This window comes from Eptatretus burgeri, chromosome 6 (assembly GCF_056783735.1).
Source record: "Eptatretus burgeri isolate ZD-2024b chromosome 6, Ebu_testis_v1, whole genome shotgun sequence".
NCBI lineage: Eukaryota > Metazoa > Chordata > Myxini > Myxiniformes > Myxinidae > Eptatretus > Eptatretus burgeri.
The window spans coordinates 89,578,463-89,593,462 of NC_140966.1; the positions used below are offsets into that span (position 1 = coordinate 89,578,463).

Genomic DNA, 15,000 nt, shown 5'->3' on the forward strand with positions numbered 1-15,000 from the left:
ACACATAATTCGTAATTAGTTCCCCACACACATGTTTATTTAATTTAAAAAATTGCTCCACCGATGCACACAAGCTCCACCCACACAAATCCCGCCCACCCACACAAGCCCCGCCCATCCACACAAGCTCCACCCACACAAGCCCCGCCCACCCACACAAACCCCACCCACAGAAGCCCTGCCCACACAAACCCCACCCCACACAAGCTCCACCCACAAAAACCACATTCATCATATACACGTAATAATTAGTGATTAGTTCATTAGTTCCACACACATGTTTAATTAATTTAAAAAATTGCTCCACCCATCCACACAAGCTCCACCCACACATCCACCCATCCACACAAGCTCCACCCATCCACACAAGCTCCACCCACAAAAACCCCGCCCACACAAACCCCACCCACAGAAGCCCCGCCCATCCACACAAGCTCCACCCACACAAGCACCGCCCATCCACACAAACCCCACCCACAGAAGCCCCGCCCACACAAACCCCACCCCACACAAGCTCCACCCACAAAAACCACATTCATCATATACACATAATAATTAGTGATTAGTTCATTAGTTCCACACACATGTTTAATTAATTAAAAAAATTGCTCCACCCATCCACACAAGCTCCATCCACACATCCACCCATCCACACAAGCTCCACCCACACATCCACCCAAACTCCACCCACACAAGCCCCACCCATCCACACAAGCTCCACCCACACAAACCCCGCCCACACAAACCCCACCCACAGAAGCCCTGCCCACACAAACCCCATCCACAAAATCCGCATCCACACAAGCTCCACACACATAAACCCTACCCCACACAAGCTCTACACACAAAAAACACATTATATACACATAATTGGTTCCCCACACACGTTTATTTAATTAACCGGGCGTAGTGGCATGCGCCTGTAATCCGGCTACTCAGAGGCTTGGGTTGGAGGATCACTTAAGGACGGGAGCTCAGCACTGGGCCGCGCTATGAGAGGGTGTAGGGCAGCCCGGAATCGTGGCGAAACCCAATCCTTATCCCTGTGTCGTAAGAGGCGACCAGGGTTGCGTCAGGAAGGGCATCTGGCGTAAAACCTATGGCAAATCAGTATGCGGATCATAACGGATGATCCGCTGTGGCGACCCCGAACGGGAGCAGCCGAAAGACGAACAACACGTTTATTTAATTTAAAAAATTGCTCCACCCACACATACATCCATCCACACAAGCCCCACCCAAACAAGCCCCACCCATCCACACATGCTCCACCCATACGAGCCCCACCCACACAAGCCCCGCCCATCCACACAAACCACACCCATCCACACAAGCCCCGCCCAGCCACACAAGCCCCGCCCATCCACACAAACCCCGCCCATCCACACAAACCCCACCCATCCACACAAACCCCGCCCACAGAAGCCCTGCCGACACAAGCCCCCACCCACACAAACCTCACCCACAGAAGCTCTGCCCACACAAACCCCACCCACAAAATCCACATCCATACAAACTCCACACACAAACCGCACCCCACACAAGCTCCACCCACAAAAAAACATTACTCAAATACACATAATTAGTGATGAGTTAATTAGTTCCCCACAGTTTACTTAATTAAAAAAATTGCTCCACCCACCCACACAAGCTCCACCCACACAAGCCCTGCCCATCCACACAAGCTCCACCCATACAAACCCCGCTCACACAAGCCACGCCTACACAAGCCCCACCCACACAAGCCCCGCCCATCCACAAAGCTCCACCCACACAAACCTCGCCCACACAAACCCCACCCACAGAAGCCCCGCCCATCCACAGAAACCCCACCCACAGAAGCCCCACCCACAAGATCCACATCCATACAAACTCCACACACAAACCGCACCCCACACAAGCTCCACCCACAAAAAAACATTACTCAAATACACATAATTAGTGATGAGTTAATTAGTTCCCCACAGTTTATTTAATTAAAAAAATTGCTCCACCCACCCACACAAGCTCCACCCACACAAGCCCTGCCCATCCACACAAGCTCCACCCACACAAACCCCGCTCACACAAGCCACGCCTACACAAGCCCCACCCACACAAGCCCCGCCCATCCACAAAGCTCCACCCACACAAACCCCGCCCACAGAAGCCCCGCCCATCCACAGAAGCCCCGCCCACACAAACCCTACCCACAAAATCCACATCCATACAAACTCCACACACAAACCGCACCCAACACAAGCTCCACCCACAAAAAAACATTACTCAAATACACATAATTAGTGATGAGTTTTTTAGTTCCCCACAGTCTATTTAATTAAAAAAATTGCTCCACCCACCCACACAAGCTCCACCCACACAAGCCCTGCCCATCCACACAAGCTCCACCCACACAAACCCCGCTCACACAAGCCACGCCTACACAAGCCCCACCCACACAAGCCCCGCCCATTCACAAAGCTCCACCCACACAAACCCCGCCCACACAAACCCCACCCAAAGAAGCCCCGCCCATCCACAGAAACCCCACCCACAAAATCCACATTCACACAAGCTCCACCCACAAAAACCACATTCATCATATACACATAATTAGTAATTAGTTAATTAGTTCCCCACACACATGTTTATTTAATTTAAAAAATTGCTCCACGCACACAAGCTCCACTCATCCACACAAACCCCGCCCACTCACACAAGCCCCGCCCATCCACACAAGCCACGCCCATCCACACAAGCCCCGCCCATCCACACAAGCCCCGCCTACACAAGCCCCACCCATCCACACAAGCTCCACCCACACAAGCCCCGCCCATCCACACAAGCCCCGCCCACAGAAGCCCCACCTACACAAGCCCCGCCCATGCCCACAAGCCCCGCCGACACAAGCCCCGCCCATCCAAACAAGCTCCATCCACACAAGCCCCGCCCATCCACTCAAACCCCGCCCATCCACTCAAACCCCGCCCACACAAGCCCCGCCCATCCACATAGGCTCCACCCACACAAACCACAACTTCCCCCCTCCTCCCCCCCTGTGCGCCCCCCTCTTTGTCCCACCACCCCCCTCATCCCACCCCCCCACCCTTCCCCCCAAACAGACACGGGAAGGGTAGTGGGGTGGGATGAGGGTGGTGGTGGGTCATTGGGGAAGCGCACCTAACCCCCCCTCCCCCCTCCTTTACAACTAAGAATTAAACAATTGAAAGCAAAGCAAATATAATTCATTAAGATTGAAAATATTAAACATTCTTCTTTCGATAAATATTGAGTTGTAAGAATAGATGATATTTCCCAGTCGTCAGCGCAAGATGTCTTGAGTGTCGTGTCAGATTCCTCCAGAAGATTAAGTTGTGTGTTTGGTTCATCCAGACAGGTGTTTCAACTGAAAAAAAATAATAATGAGTCAACACTCAAGAGAGATAGAGACAGAGATATAGAGACAGAGGGATAGAGAGGCAGATGGATACAGAGATAGACAGAGACAAGCAGAGAGAGACAGAGAGAGACGGCAAGAGGCAGATGGATAGAGACTGAATGAGACAGCGAGACCGACAGAGACAGAGACAGAGACAGAGACAGAGACAGAGACAGAGAGAGAGAGAGAGAGAGAGAGAGAGAGAGAGAGAGAGAGAGAGAGAGAGAGAGAGAGAGAGAGAGAGAGAGAGAGAGAGAGAGAGAGAGAGAGAGAGAGAGAGAGAGAGAGAGAGACAAACAGATAGAGATAGATTGACAGATACACAGAGACACAGAGACAAAGAGACAAAGAGACACAGAGACACACACATATATGTGTGTGTGTTTCTTACCTTGAACTCAGGTCTTTCAAAATCAAAGGGCATGAGAGTACTCGTTTCAAATCAAAAATGGTATTGTTCAGTTCTCTTCTGAATATTTGAATATCTTGAAGAAAGTCGTTCATTTTTAACTCGTCGTGTAATTCGGATAATTCATTCTCCACATCGGTTATTCACGATGTTCTGATTCGGAAAAACCTGTTGAAAAAAAGACATACAATAATTAATTATTGGTTCTATAGTGATTTAATTATGTTTTAAACAATAAATAATAAATTGAGTTGAGAATCTCACCTCTCATCTTGTGAAAACAATTGATTCGTGAGGTCAAAGCACTCATCGACACAATCCATTCTGTGAATGAAACATGCTCAGTACACAAGTTGGTTTAAATAAGCTGTTAACAATGATGTAATGGGAGATTTCACAACAATGGTTTTTCCAGGGTATGTTTCCACATGGGAAATGACTTGGTTTGGGTGAGACGGCTTGGGAGAGACTTGGGCGATACGTTCTCGAGCAGTCTGACACATTATAACACGAAAATGAAAATGCTTTAAATGATTTTGATAGAACCTACGTTTAAAAGCTTATTTTAACTAAACTTTGTTCTGTTCGTGTCCTGATGATTTAAAATAGAACCACGAGACCTTGTCTCTCACATAATACTTCCTCATTTTTCGCAGCACGACTGTTCTAAAAATACTTCCCCATTTTACGAAACTCACCCAAACAGCCCTTTATTTCATGCTTGAAGAGATAAAGTGAATATAATAAGAAAATTAATTTATTACCTGGAGAAGAACATGAACAAATATTCATTGGATCACTCTTTGCATGGAATGAAAATATAAAAGGAAAGAAGTGCTTTAATCAGTAAGTCTCAGTTTAACATTTGCTCAATGGGGTAGAGATCAGTCTCCTATTTTGACCTTATGGGCGTTGAGACAGTCTCAATTTTAAATTTGTTTGTATGGGAGGGGGAGGAATCCGTCTCCTGTTTTGGTCTTTTTCGGGGTTGAATCAGAGTTTTCCCCCTTTTCCCCAAATCATTTGAATGGATGCCTTAGAAACCCCATTTATCCTCTACTCGCACTACCCACTACGTTTTGGGGGGATGCTCCGCTGAGCAATCCCTCCTTGAGAGTTGGCACGTCATCTCCTACTTGGTTATGCTGCCAGCGCAGCACGTACACCCGTCCAGAGAATGATCTCGGCGGATCCAGAGGGCAAATGTTGGGATTCCACGGATAGGAAGGCGGATCTCAAGAGCGAGTGGGCGGAGTGGCAGACGGGGCTGGCGGAGCAGCAGGCGAATGCAGAGATTGATCTAAGGCCAGACAAAGAGGAAGAGGACGACTACAGATGGCTTCGCGATCCGTCCTTCATTGGCCCTGCGGTGCAGGGTGGGGTGCTGCCCCAAAGTGATGCGTTGTCAACTGAATCGTGTTCCGAATGGGCCCTGGCCCGACGCTGACGGCTCCCATGGCCGGAAGTGGCCTCATTGGTGCATCCGGCGAGACATCGCCGAGCTGTGGAATTCTCTTGTTACAAACACTGCGACATGATCCGCCCTGCACAAAACTCCCGGGCCGTGCTTTCGGCGAGGCCGAGGGCCGCACAAGTCAATGTTCCCGTCATATTTATTTGTCTCCCCTTTTTTTTTTTGGCCTCCGTGAGGACATTCATATGTACCATCACGGCGGGAAGGAAGAAAGATATAATTAGACCAAACTATGAGACACACAACACACTTCATCCCGTTTACCCATTAGACATGAGGGCATGGTCGAACTGCACATATTAATGAAATAACTGTCTGGGGATCACTGTATGTTGGGTGCTATTGTCTTAGAGGCATGCAGTTTTTAGAACCTCAACAATATATATATATATATATATATATATATATATATATATATATATATATATATATATATATATATATATATATATATATATATATATATATATATATATATATATAGATATCGTCTATATATAGATCAACAACATATATATATATATATATATATATATATATATATATATATATATATATATAGATATCGTCTATATATAGATCAACAATATATATATATATATATATATATATATATATATATATATATATATATATATATATATATATATATATATATATATATATTGTTGTGGTTACCAAATTCGCAAACCACCATTCAGGTCCCTAAGGTGAGATATCTCGGTAAGTATATGTGTAGTTAGGCCCAAACCCGTTGTCTAGTGGGAATAAATGTTATTCATGCGTGCTGCGACTCTTCAGGATAGCCGTTTTTCTTTTACTATCTTTATTTTGGACCAACCGCCATTGTTACCACCACCAACCACAACATCAACCACCCACCACAACGCCGCTTCACCACAACAGCCACGACCTTTCCCGTCACACCTCGCAACCGTCGCATCGCCACCGTTCTTGCGCCGCTTGTGGGTACCGGTGTTGGACTCGTGCAGGGCGCGCGCCGAACAGCGTGTACAAAATCACGGATTTTCCGCTCCAAAAACGGATCAAAAACGACACACGCCCACTTTTGTGCCGTCCAATCGGTGAGTGAGGGGCGATTTGGCCCCGCCTACAGGGCGTTCGCTATAAGCAAATTCATGGATCAAAATGCATTCACGCCCACTTTTTCCAGGGCCAATGGGGAGCGAGGTGAAAGGTCGAAGGCAGGGGGTCAAAGATGAGAGAGCGAAGCCACGGGGCTTATATAAGCAACCGCGTTCGTAAGTCAAGAGAGTTAAGACTTCGCAGTCGGTGGAGTTGGGAAGAAGAAGAATAAAGAGTTGGTCGTCGTCGTCGTCGTCATGTGCGTTGGAGTCGGAGCGAAGAGGACGGAGCTGTGGAGAGGCGGCGAGGGCAGACGAGGAGGTGCTCGCGTCGTGCCGGGAGCTGCACACCAGGGAGGCCGACGGCGCGACCTGGTCGAGGTGGAGACGCTCGTCGCGGGACTCGAGGCAGAGTAAAAATCCTCCTTTCCCCCGAGCATCAGCAACCCCCTCCTGTTTCCCCCCGCGCTGAGATAGTGCGACCAAGGGGGCCCCTTTCCCACCCCCTGCCCGCGAGGCCCGCGGAGTTGAGGCACCATCGCCGCTCCGCGTCTCATCACCAGACGGGTAGGCCCGACCCGGTCTCGGCCTCAGGCCCGCCTCATCCTTGAGGGTGTTCTTTTCCTTGGTTTTGGGTGTGTGTTGTCGGCGCCGTCTGTGAAGTAAAATTGTATAAGTGTTGCCGTGTGCTCGCGTAATCGGTATTAGATCTGCATTGTCGCATTTGCTTTTTGTGTAAAATTGCATTGTGTTTCTTTTCCTTTTCTATGTGCTTTTGGTGGAATTGAATATGTGTGCTTTCCGTTCATCGCGAATAAATGTGCTTTGTGTTGAACTGTTTCCCGCTTCGCTTCGTCATTTCTTTCATTGAATCCTCATCTTGCTTCACGTAAAGGGTTGGTAGTGGGCTGAATACGCCCGATAATTAATCGAACCGTCGAGGCCGACGATAACACCGCTCGGTTATCCCGATAGTACGGAACGGGTCGCTTAAGTGGCCCGTGTCCGAAGTCGACCTGCGGCGAGGTGCGATCGCCCGGTCTACCCTCCGTGTGGGTACTCAGGTAGGTCGAATTTGGCGAGCAACCCTATCCCACGCGGGGGCTGATTGGCTCGATCGCGGTGAGACCGAAAGGTCCACCCGTGACTGGTTCCCGGCGTTAGTCCGAGAGGGTCACGACTGGATTGTCCGTCCGGTGGGCGACGTGCCGCGATTCGAGTTACGTGGCCGTCAGCACGCCGGCGGGCGCGAATCCGTAACAATATATATATATATATATATATATATATATATATATATATATATATATATATATATATATATATATATATATATATATATATATATATATATATATATATATATATATATATATCGTCTATATCTATATAAAGATCTATATATAGATCAACAATATATATATATATATATATATATATATATATATATATATATATATATATATATATATATATATATATATATATATATATATATGTAGGGTGAATATACTGATTCTGGCTCACTTTTCCCCATGTAAATGAATGGGGGATTTTCAGCGATTCATATTTTTTCCCCTCAAAAATAAACCCCCTTTTTATCCCAAGGTATATTTATTTGTCTCCCCTTTTAACCTGGGGACACTTTTTTTTTCAAATAACCCATGCAATAAGATAAAGATTTGTTCAAGTAGTAAAGTGGTAATGTGATTTGTTAAAGGTGATTCTAAAGAAATATCTGAAACGTCGAAGCCTCGGGACACTCTTTTTCAAATAACCAATGCATATTGTTTAGCTCACTTATTGAACCTATAAAGATTTGTTCATTCTCAAATTCCTTCAATCGTTTAATTTTCTTTGCACAATAATCCCCATCTAAAATATTGAAAAACAAAACATTTGAATCTTTATATTTTTTAAGATACCCCTTTTGTGCCATTATTAAATGATAAACTTCTCTTAATGCTCTTGTTTGACCACCTCCTGAGCCACAGGTTATTTTAAGCCACGCCCACTTTTCTATAAGCCCCACCCACTTTTCTGTGGAATTTTTATAAGCCCCGCCCACTTTTGCTAAGCCCCACCCACTTTTCATGAGGTTTTTTATAAGCCACGCCCACTTTTCCTAAGCCCCGCCTACTTTTGCTAACCCCCACCTACTCTTACATCATTTCCAGTTCATCTCTGACTCACAAAGAAATCACTAGAAAATTCCAGCATGTTATGGTTTTGAAAAATTTCCCAAGGAAGGCCTGCCTGGGCTTGCCCAGGGAATTTCCAAAGGAAACCACACCCACCAGTCTTTCCCTATAAAAGCCTCAAGCCCAGGCTCCATTTTAAACATTTTTTTTTGCTGGCGATGGTGTGCTGTGTGCTTGCCTGGAACTCTCCGACTTGTATGGAACTAAACCTTCAAGTTGATGAACTGGATTCAAACCTCTTATCCATTGAGGTAAGATTTTATTTCCCTATTTTCAGTTCCTTTTAAACAGACTCATTTAATAATTAAATAACTTAATTAATACATTATTATTTTCTCTCACAGGAAATTGTGTCTGAAATGCAATATGAAAATACCGATTTTGCCACAACTTGGGGCGAAATTGTTGGCTTGGTTGAAGACCTTGTGAGCGACCAAGACCCACAGAACGAGCAAGACCATGAGTGGGATGACTTTGGGGTTCCTTGGAGATTGACTACTTGTATGGAACTAAACCTTCAAGTTGATGAACTGGATTCAAACCTCTTATCCATTGAGGTAAGATTTTATCTTCCTATTTTTAGTTCCTTTAAAACATCGACTCGTTTAATAATTAAATAACTTAATTAATACATTATTATTTCCTCTCACAGGAAATTGTATCTGAAATACGAAATGAAAATACTGCTTTTGCTACAACTTGGGGCAAAATTGTTGGCTTGGTTGAAGACCTTATGAGCGACCAAGACCCACAGAACGAGTTCGTCCTTGATGACCCAACCAAAGAGTTATACCTTGGAGACCAGCAAAATCCTGAAAAAGAGTTTTACAGCAATAGTACTCATTGTGAGTTATCAAGACAATACCCACTGAACAAGTTATACATTGATGAGCCAGAATCCAAGTTTTACCTTGGAGACTCACAAATTTTGAAAAAAATCACTAAATGAGTTCTGCCTTGATGGTTTAAATAACAACCTTGGAGACTCAGGAAAAGGGTTCTGCCAAGATGGTTCTAAATATGGGGCCTACCTTGGAGACTCACAAATTTTGAAAAAATTAGTAAATGAGTTATCCTTGGTGGTTTTAAATATGAAACCTACCTCAGAGACCTCACAAATTTTGAAAAAAAATCAGTAAATGAGTTCTGCCTTGATGGTTTAAATAACTACCTTGGAGACTCAGGAAAAGGGTTCTGCCAAGATGGTTCTAAATATGGGACCTACCTTGGAGACTCACAAATTTTGAAAAAAAATCAGGAAATGAGTTATCCTTTAGAGACTTTGTAAGTTGGTTTTATTTTGGAGACTTGAAATGTGGGTTCTGGCTTGATAACTCACAATGTGATACATATCTTGGAAACTCAACGGGAATGTGGTTATACCTTGAAGACTTGGAAAGTTGGGTTTATTTTGGAGACTTGAAACTTTTTTGGAGACTTTTATTTATTTATTTATTTATTATTATTATTTTATTTATTTATATTTTGGAGACTTTTGGAGTTGCTATCACTCTTTGGGATCTAAACCTATCGATGTAGTTCTTTGTCGGATGGTGCTTGATGGGAGCAAGATCAAGAAAGTTCTGGGAAGAAAGTGCAGGCTTACTCCCCCTTTCTACATCATCAAACCTGAAAGCCTTAAAAGACAGAATTGGAAGAAGAGAAAAAAAAAAAACGTAAAAAATATATATAGGTGGAAATCTCATTTTGAAAAAGACATTGTGTTGGGCAAGGATTGAGTTGGGGTTGAGATTTTGAATGTGAGGGTTGGGGTTGAGATTTTGAATGCAAGGGTTGGGACACGCACGCACGCACGCACGCACGCACGCACGCACGCACGCACACACCAACAAACAAAAGTTAAGCCTCGACTATTCAGTTGAGGATTCTGTGTTTGGGGTTCACAGATCTAAGAACGTCCCCCCTTGACACACATTATATACTGTTATACACCTCGGACTTGGCCCTCTAGTGTGCACAAAGGTGTATAGTAGGAGGGAGTGAAGGGACAACCCATTGCTCCCATGGGTATTATCTGCTTAGTTTTTTCTTTTGTAATTCCTGTGAATAAAATGAACCTAAAATCTCTTCCCCTTCCAAATCATATATCTTATAAGTCCAAGGAACCGTATCTATTACATCAACAATTTTAAAAAGTTCGTTCGTCCATCGTTTAATATAACCCTTTTCAAAATGAGATTTCCACCTATATATTCTTACGATATCACCAACTTTGAACTTAGGTTTTCTGACATTAATCTCTTTTTCATACTTTAATTTTGTAAATGTTTCTGATGGTTTCATATATGTTGACGTGTGAATTGTGTCATTATACTTATCCACAATATCCTGAATAAAAGATGACCATTGTTGTGAACCGAGTTGTGTGAATTTTTTATATAGTCTCTCTTTTAAGGTACGATTAAAACGTTCAACAACAACTGCCTTCCCTTCATTAAAGGTACTGTATAATGTAATACTGTTATTTTTTTAGAAAATTCATAAATGTCTTGTTATAAAACTCTCCACCCTCATCAGTCCACAATTTTTTAGGTTTTCTCTGACTTTTATTAAATATCTGTTGAAAGGCGAACATAAGAGTATTTCCTGTTTTGTTTTTTAAAGGGACAACCCATGCGTATCTACTCCTCAAATCAATATACCCTTAAAGTTAAAGCATACTTGTACCCCTTATCATTATTGAGTTCAATCAAATCAGCGGACCAGATATAATCAACTTCCTTGGAATAAACTTTCCTTCTACGAAACTTTGTGAATATTGGTTTATGTAATTAATCAGCTAATTGCTCTTCAGTCTTAATGACATCATTAGAGCCTATAAGTTTTTTGAATTACTAAGTCCAAGTTTCAATTTAGCACTGATCATCTTCTTCACAATGAAACGATCAACTTTTTCTCTCAAGGTTGGATTTTGTATCAGAGACAAATTATACAACATTTCTCTATTGGCTTCATGCTTTTCTTCCAAAGTTGTGGTATTCCCATAATCAATATCGTGTCTCATGCACACTTCATCAACTCTATTGATGGGTTTACTCCATGATTTAGGATTGTCTGCCGCATCTAATCTTTTATCCAAGTTTGTGCCTGGAAAACAGAAAGAATACCCTGGAAGATGTAATTCCCCTGGTATTCCAGTAGTTGTAAATTTACTTCCTGATAAAAACTTTTGTATATCTCCTCCGAGTTTGTGTTTGGAGATAAATTGATTTTTTTTTGAACCACACACTGAACATATACCCTTTTGGATAACCCTGTTATTTTTACTTTTAATATATGAAATATTTTTAGTATTAGTTTTCTTTTTACATTTGAGACAATAACTCATTTATTTATGCGAAAAATTCCTGCAGAGTGCAAAAACCTTTTTAGTTTCCAACATGCACATTTGAATCTTAATTTTTAAAACATAAAGAATCCTTAGAAATGCCTTCACTCTCTCCTCCATTTATTGAAGAAAAAAATGAAAAAATTGAATTAAAATGAATATCTTGTCGATGTCAATAGTCTTGTTGAAAATATTGCAAATAGACTTGTCAATTCTTTGTTTTCCTCCTCAGTGGGTTGAGTTATTTTCTGTAATACCCCCAATCTTTTTTTAATCTCATCGGTTTTCATATTTTCATAATTATTTAGTCTCGCTCTTTCCTCCCTCTCCTTCTCTCTCTTCTCCCTCTCCTCCTTGTCTCTTCTCTTTTTCCTCCTCTTCTCTCTTCTCCTTTTCCTCCTCTTCCATCTCTTCTTCAACTCCTTTCTCATCCCTTATTAACCTTGAATCGCTTACACCCCATAGAATATCATACATATATTCATCAGGATTTCTTGTTATTCCTGCATCTAAAATAATTATTTGATAACAGGAAACCAATAAAATTTCTTTTGAATTTCTAAAAGAGCCTTACCTTTTCTTAACTTTATAATTTTTTCATTATTTAACATTCTAATTAAATCTAAAGTTGTCGGTTTATCAACATCAGCATAATGCCAATCTTTTATTGAAAATACCTCATTCTTATGTTGTAGAACATATTTATTAAAATACCGAATACCCTTTTCTTGAAGGTATGCTTGGACACAGAAATGATAATTTTCTTGAAGCCTTCTTGCTGTCATTAATGTATTAGAAATATATGTTAGAATAATATTATGGCACGAAACACCTCCCCATCTTCCCATAGTTAAATCATTTTGTGTTTCCTTACTTATTATATATAATCCTGTTTTTTCTGCTTTCATGATATAAACAAGGGCAAAACCATTATTATATTTACCCTTATTAAATTCTTTTATTTGTTGTTTACTAATCGTGGCCCCACAAAACTCATTCTCGATACCAAGAGGATAATATTCTTCCTTACGAGACTGATTTAATTGTTCCAGGTCTTCGAGGTCAATTTTAAATGACCAATTATACCCTAAATCATTCATATCATACCCCCATTGTTCTATTCTCATACAAACGATACGCCCTTCTTTGTAAAAATTTATTTTAATTCGAACTGTGAATTCTGTATGACCTGGAGATAATATCAACACTTCTGTATCTTTGGAATACACGGCCGTTTTATTTAAGGATATATATATATATATATATATATATATATATATATATATATATATATATATATATATATATATATATATATATATATATATATTGTGATAAATCGCTTAATCTCACCAAGTCATTCGCGACAGTCGGGCTTGGATAATTTTTTAATTTATAAGCATTTTTCATGTTAATATTTTTGGTGATATTATATTTATGTCATTCAGCCTGTGCCTTTGTGTAATAATTTGATAAATCAATATCCAGTTCTTGGGATACACCAAAGAGAGAACCAACCATCTTTACCAACATAAGTCATTTATATGAGATTAAAAATATCGTAAAATTTTTTATTTTTGTTGAGTTGAAATAACACATATAGACATAATTGACCACAACACTTGGAATTTAATTCTTGGACTTGAAATGTTTGATAAACACCATTCTGTAAGACTTTTATGACTTCAACAGGTGGTGGAAGACCAAACTATCAAAATAATATTTGTCTTGACTATTAAAAATACAAACCCAATGAGAACCGTTCCCATTATTATCTTCTAAGTTCATAATAATATTCTTTGTATGTTTCAGCACATTTGTTAATTCCTCTCTCATACAAATAACCACATTATGAATTTTTAATTTCTTACAATATATGACAAGTTGTAAATTTGATGTTGTATTCTTTCCAAATTCTTTAAACCACTCATCAATGCTCATTTATTTATTAGAAAGATATAATCCATTACCTCTTTTCGTTAATTTTACACCTGCTTGTGCGATAGAAGAAAGCATATCTCCAACTAACAATCTCGCTTTATCATGCAGACTTTCAAGTTTTTTCAGCAAAATCTACAATTACACCACTTCCACTAATTTGTTTCTCCAACTCTTTGTTATGTCTTTCCAATTCTTTTTGAGCCTGGAGTTGAGCCTTCCTTTCGTTGGCAGTTTTCACCGCTGTTGAAATACCACCCGTCAATGCTCCAACCGCACTTAAACCAGCAAATAAAGGAATTAGAAATGGGAGAAATCCTCCACTCGTCTCTCTTATTGAATATTTTTTCAACATTGGTTTTGTCATTTTAATTTTAAGTGAGCCAATGTCATTCAAGATTTTAACCTGTTCTCTTGTGAGCAAAACATCAATTCTTACTGCTCCTTTTCTCTGAATTGTATAAACGTTAATCGTACAAGGCTTTTGATTTTGAACACAAGATGATAGTTTATGAAGATTGATTTGATTAACATATACCCCAGTTGGTACTTTGCCACTCATTTATTTAACAAAAAATTATGTGAGACTAATCATCACACCATTATCTGTATTAATCTGCAATTCTGTTTCTTCCAAAAGCAAACAATATGTATCAACTTCTTCACTCTCTCCTCTTTCAATGTATAGGGAAGTATCCACTCGATTAGACTTTATAGTTTCCTTTTGAGTGCTTAGGTCAAACGCATAGATTGTATACAAACTTTTAAATGCTGTCATATCCAAAATAGGTTCTTTATTTCCATTACTTTCACATACCTTTTGGTAAGACTTGTATGCTTCAGCAAAATCATTTTTTTCCGCAATTAACTTCCAATCTATCTCGTGGATAAAATGTTCCATCTAGAGAAACGCAAAGTTGTTTCACCTTAGCATTATCACTCAATGCATTATTCTTATCAGTCGCAGTATCACCATCTGGCTTTTTTTAAAAATGATCCACAGATATCGTGGCTTTCCTTCCAGAACACCCAAATTCCACGTGTAAGTGGTTTGGTTGAGTTTAACGTGTTAACATCTTCTTTTGAGGAATGATACACTGAGTGGTTTCTTTGAGTTAAGTCTTCT

The 15,000-nt window shown here is 41.0% G+C and overlaps 1 protein-coding gene across 3 annotated transcripts in view; it reads left to right on the plus strand.

The window, feature by feature from the left end:
* LOC147025293 (enteropeptidase-like) overlaps positions 1 to 15,000 on the plus strand; it is a 381,080-nt gene that overhangs the window by 339,907 nt on the left and 26,173 nt on the right. The window lies entirely within an intron of this gene.